We start from the raw sequence: 5,274 nt of genomic DNA, 5'->3' as shown, positions 1-5,274 counted from the left end.
GGGGTAATGAGCTGCCACACAAAATGACCGATGGGGGGTAATGAGCTGCCACACAAAATGGCCGATGGGGGTGTACTGCACACATACACACACCGCATTGCGAGCATATACAAAAGGAACTGCATGCGCATGATACTTGTGGATTGTTGTCTCGTCGGCATTAGGTTCAATTTCTCATCCCTGGGAATTTGGAAAACAAAAAGAACTGGACCAATCGGCAACAAAAAGAACGGCATTACACAGCTGAACGAACTTCTCAAATACAAAGGACTTCACAATACACACAAACGGCATCTATTTTACAATTTGTTACATTTTTTCTCACATATCCAAGAACAAAGTGAAACTTAAAAAAATCCAGGCGCACTGTAGCACCATGGCAACGGAACCCCGTCAAGAAGTGGGGAGAACTGCAATTCAGAAGAAAATATTCAGGATGGCGACCCTAGGCTCGATGTGGAGAACTGACTAGCAACTAGGGAGTAATCACCACCACTATTGCTACACAGAATAGCAACAAGAAAATATTCAGAAGAAAATCTGGGCAAGGTAGGCCATGAATGGGAAGAACATAAGAAATTGACCAGCGGAAGCAGCCATCGCGGTGGCTGTGCTAGGCTTGATGACCTCTTCCATGCCACTGATGTGCCGTCATGGTAGTCTTTGAACTGTGCAACAGGATCTCCAGTGCTTCTTCCATGCCACTTATCTGAAGAAACAACACTGACACTTCACACACCGCAACTGACCAAGAATAGAGACAGAGCACAAGGGAACAAGTGGCAAGCCATCACACACCTCTCATGCATCCAGCCCAATGCATCGCTCCACCAGCATGTAGGAACTGTAGGACACACGAACGCCATCTTCACGAAGTTGGGACTGCACTAAAAAAGAAGCACACTGTACTTGAACATAGCCAAAATAAAAAATAGAGAATTGCACAAAATCAGTTTTTGAGGAAGATGATGCACGAACTGCATTTATGTTCCTTTTAGTCTCATCCGGGTGTGCAGTGCACTAGCTTTCTTATTTTCTTTTGTTGGTCCTTTCTTGTTTCCGCAAAAATAACAAAACTGAACAACAGCAGACTGCAGTGCACTTTGAGTTCTTTTGACTGTTGGCGGGCGACTTAGGAAAAATAAGCAAACTAAATAGTGAACTCCAGCGGCAAATGAACTACAGCATAGCGCCTCACCCACGGTGCTTAACTGCTTACGATGGCATGGTCAACGACCCATGGTGGAGCTAATGGAGCTGCTCACCGGCCATCAAGGTGCAGGCACAGAGAGTGAAGAGGGGATGTGAAGGTCGTGGTCATCAGGATGGGGGACCAACACAACGACTTGGGGGCTGTAGCCATCATGGATCTCGCAGGGACTAGCTACTAGGAGAGGAGGAAGTGGCGCACCAGTAGGGGGAAACGTCGGCCGCCCCAAGATCCGGTGGGGCAATGGTTGTTTGGTGGCCATCGGCATCTCCATAGGAGCCGCTGGTCGGAGCTGGCCTAGGGATGGGTGGCGTAGCCGGGGGCCTGGGGATGGGGATGGGTCACAAAGTGGAGGATTTGGAGGCATGAACTTGACCGATGTTGCTCGCGAGGGTGCCCGCACGCCGGGGCAGGGGTCGAGCTACACGCCGGGGTGAGGTGCACTGCACGCCACAGTTGCCCGCACTGCCTGTTCTACAGTTCAGAGGAGGGTAGAGGGGAGTCCGGTGGGGGAGAGCCAGGGGTGCGGCGCCGGCAGTGGCGGCCCGGATCCACCCGCGGTGTAGAGCGGAGGTGGTGGCGGCGAGGGTCAGGATCCGGGGGTGGTTGGTCCGCGCCGGAGGAGGGGGGCGCCCAGGCCTCGCCGGGGAGGAGGAAGAGACCCGGCTGCTCTCCTCCCTCGGGCCTGGCTGGATCGAGCGTCGCCATGGAGAGATGAATCTGATGGTGTGGGGAGGGGAGGTAGCAGGGAGGACATGGCGGCGGGAGCTGTTGGGGAGGAGGCCTGAGCCCTCTCCCGAGCGCGGGATCCGACGCTTCTCGTCGGCGCGCGTCGTATCCAACGGCGGGGGCGTCGCTGTGGAGGACTGCGATGGGCGGATCCGGTGGCTGGCCTGCGCGGGGGCAGGTGGGGCGGGGAGGGTAGGTGGTTCGAGGTGGTGTGGCGGCGCAGGGGGGTGGAGGTGGCGCGGAGGTGCAGGGGAGGGAGGTGCAGGGGAGGGAGGTGGGAGGTCGCCGGCCAGGGGACGCGACGGCGGGTTGGTGGATCGGGGGGCTGGGGCGTGGGAGGAAGAAGGTGGAGGGGATCGGGGGGAGGAGTGGGTGGAGGTGGGGTGGGTTTCTTTTTTTGTGTGGGTTAGTCGGGGTGTTATCAGAATAAGGCCGAAGTGTTATAAGACCCTTATTCTACACATCCCTCACCTTATTTTGATAATACCGGATCAGACACCCACCTACGAAGGAAAAAACCCAACCCCCACCTTATCTTGAAACCAGCCCACTCCGCTTTCTCCCCATGCTCCTCACGACCTCCTCTTGCCAGCCTGTCGCCGCCCCACCTCCCGCCCCATGTTCCACATGCACCGCCGCCGCCCCGCATCCCGGCGTGCATCGCCGCCCTGCCTCCCTTCCTCGCGGCCGCACCGCCACCCCATCACATCCCACCGCGCCGCCACCCAAAACCACTGCTGCACCGCCCCTCCCTAGGCCGCCGCCGCCCAGATGACCTCCTTCAGTGCCGCGGTGCCCGGATCCACAGCCCCCCGCCCCGGTGACCTCCTTCTGCGCTGTGTCGGCCGGATCCAGAGCCCCCCGAGAGACCTTCTTTTGCGCCGCCGCTGCCGGATCCATTCGATCTCCTGCTGCGTCGCCGCAGGCCCCATTCCTCCTACGCCACCAACCACCAACCGACGGGTGTTGCTCCCCAGATCCGCCCCACCTCTCCTGCCTTGGTCGATCTATAGGGAGGGGTTGATGGCCACGCGCTGCGACAGCCTCCGTCAAGGACAGCGAGCCTCCCTCCCCCACCCCCAAGGCATTACACTAGTAGAAAAGGGGGCTTTGGTCCAGGCCGGGTAAGCCCATTAGTCCCGGTTCAGTCCAAAACCGGGACCAATGGGTGCATTTATCCCGGTTCGTGCGGCTAAGGCATTAGTCCCGGTTCACCTGGGCCCTTTAGTCCCGGTTCGTGCCACGAACCGGGACTAAAGGGTGCGATGCCCATTGGACCCGGTTGGTGGCACCAACCGGTACTAAAGGTTAGACCTTTAGTCCCGGTTGGTGCCACCAACCGGCACTAATGGGCTTTGAGGCATTAGTACCGGTTCATGGCACGAACCGGTACTAAAGGTCCCATTTTCAACCCCCCCTGACCGCCTTTTCAGTTTTAGAAAAAACAAAAGAAAATGATGGAAATGTCAATAAAAATAAAATAAAATAAGTTTCCCATGTGATATGTGGTCTAGTTGTTGGAAAAATTTACAAATATGAATTTTGACTTTATTTACAAAATCTCTCTGGAATTTGTAAAATGGGCATAACTTTTGCATACGAACTCGGATTAAAAAGTTTTTTATATGAAAAATCATCTACTCGAAAAGTTACATCCAATGAAGACGGCCTATGGCCTGTTTGCAAATTTGTAGAATCCTCAAATTCCAAAAGGAAAAAAAGTTATGCTCAAATTTCAGTTTTTTTAAATTTTCAGTAAATCTGGTCAAACTATGGTGAAGCTACTTATTCAAGAAGTATTAGTGTTACTAAATAATTGTTCAAGAATATTAGTGTTATTAAATAATTATTTCACCTTTTTTGAATTTTGGTCAAATCTGGTCAAACTATGGTCAAACTGTGGTCAAACAATGGTCAAACTACTTATTCAAGAAATATTAGTGTTACTAAAAAATTAATGTTTTTTAGAACAATAGTTTCAAACTCAAACAGTAAAATATGTGACTTCATGCTCAAGCTAAATTCCTGAGGGTTAATAGGATTGACATCTTACTATTGTCAGGAAAACAACAAGTGCAGACTTGGAAACGAGGGAGAATAGAACCCGAAAGTTAAGCGTGCTCAGGCTGGAGTAGTGAGAGGATGGGTGACCGTTCGAGAAGTTAGATGATTTGGAATGATGAGGGGTGATTAGAGATTAAATTGAGCAGTGATGAGGGGTGATTAGATATTAGAGGTTAAAATAATTCAGAAATTTGGAAATAAAAAAATTCAAAAAAATATTTCAAAAAAAAAATTCAAAAAAAATCAGAAAATTTCCTTTAGTACCGGTTGGTGTTACCAACCGGGACTAAAGGTGGACCGGCCACGTGGAGGGCCTTTAGTCCCGGTTCTGGATTGAACCGGGACTAAAGGGTCAGGACATTAGTACCGACCCTTTAGTCCCGGTTCCAGAACCGGGACTAAAGGCCCTTACGAACCGGGACTAAAGGCCCTTTTTCTACCAGTGTTAACTGGCTCCACGCGACTCACCCTGCCCTCTTCTCCTCTGCCTCGGTCACACATGGAGGGGTGAGGAGCGGCGCGGCTCGGCAGGCTCAATGGCTGACTCTGCCCGTGGGCGTGCAGTTCTGCCCACGCAAGCGTGCATCTCAACCAACGGGACCTTGCAGTTCGGCCCACGGCACCGACGGCTTCCGATGAACTCTCGCTTGTACGGTGGCGAGACGTGCAGTTCAATCGCCTGGGCGAGCGGTTCGGCAGCCGTATGGTTGCGGTGCAGTGCGCCATCGTGGACGACGATTCGGCGGCCATCCTGCGCGCGGCCTCCCCCCAGCCGCCGTGCGCAGCTGCTCCCCTTCGCGGGCCCAGGCGCGCCGACGCGCCCCTTTGACTTCTGTGCGCCTACCTCCACAACATGCAGCGGCCATCGGCGAGCGGTGTCGCCATGGCTCTTGCTCGCGTTTTCTCCCTGGTTGAAGTTCATTTGAATTTTTTTGAAGCCCGCTCGATTTTGTTCTGCAGTTCACCGTGAGATCCATGGCGCTGGCCACGCCACGCCTTCTCCTGCTGCTCCATCTAAGCCGAGGACGGGCTCTGCCGCGCCAGGAAACAGGGTCTAATTCCCCAACAACAAAAGCTGCAGTGCGTACGACTGATAGTTTGGATGGCTTTTCGTTTTGTAAAAAAATTTAGTGCAATGCGGTTCAATTAACTCATTTTTGCGGGAGAAGACGAAGATAAAGTGCACTGTACATGTTTTGTTAAGCCTAATAACAAGTTGAATTGCACGTCTAGGTTCTAGAAAAAAGGTGCAGTGCACTCGTCTCACCCGG

General features: G+C 52.9%; 1 long non-coding RNA gene across 1 annotated transcript; it reads right to left on the bottom strand.

Annotated features, from left to right (window-relative positions):
- Positions 1-235: 235 nt before the first annotated feature.
- On the bottom strand, positions 236-2,330 carry LOC125521429 (uncharacterized). The gene is made up of 2 exons (XR_007289270.2): positions 799-2,330; positions 236-709 (listed from the first exon to the last, which is right to left on the bottom strand). It is a non-coding gene; the product is annotated as an uncharacterized LOC125521429 (long non-coding RNA).
- Between the last annotated feature and the right edge of the window lie 2,944 nt (positions 2,331-5,274).

The sequence above is a fragment of the Triticum urartu genome, chromosome 7A (assembly GCF_056163025.1).
Source record: "Triticum urartu cultivar PI428250 chromosome 7A, HENAU_Tu73, whole genome shotgun sequence".
NCBI classification, from domain to species: Eukaryota; Viridiplantae; Streptophyta; class Magnoliopsida; order Poales; family Poaceae; genus Triticum; species Triticum urartu.
This window is presented reverse-complemented; position numbering and strand designations above follow the sequence as displayed.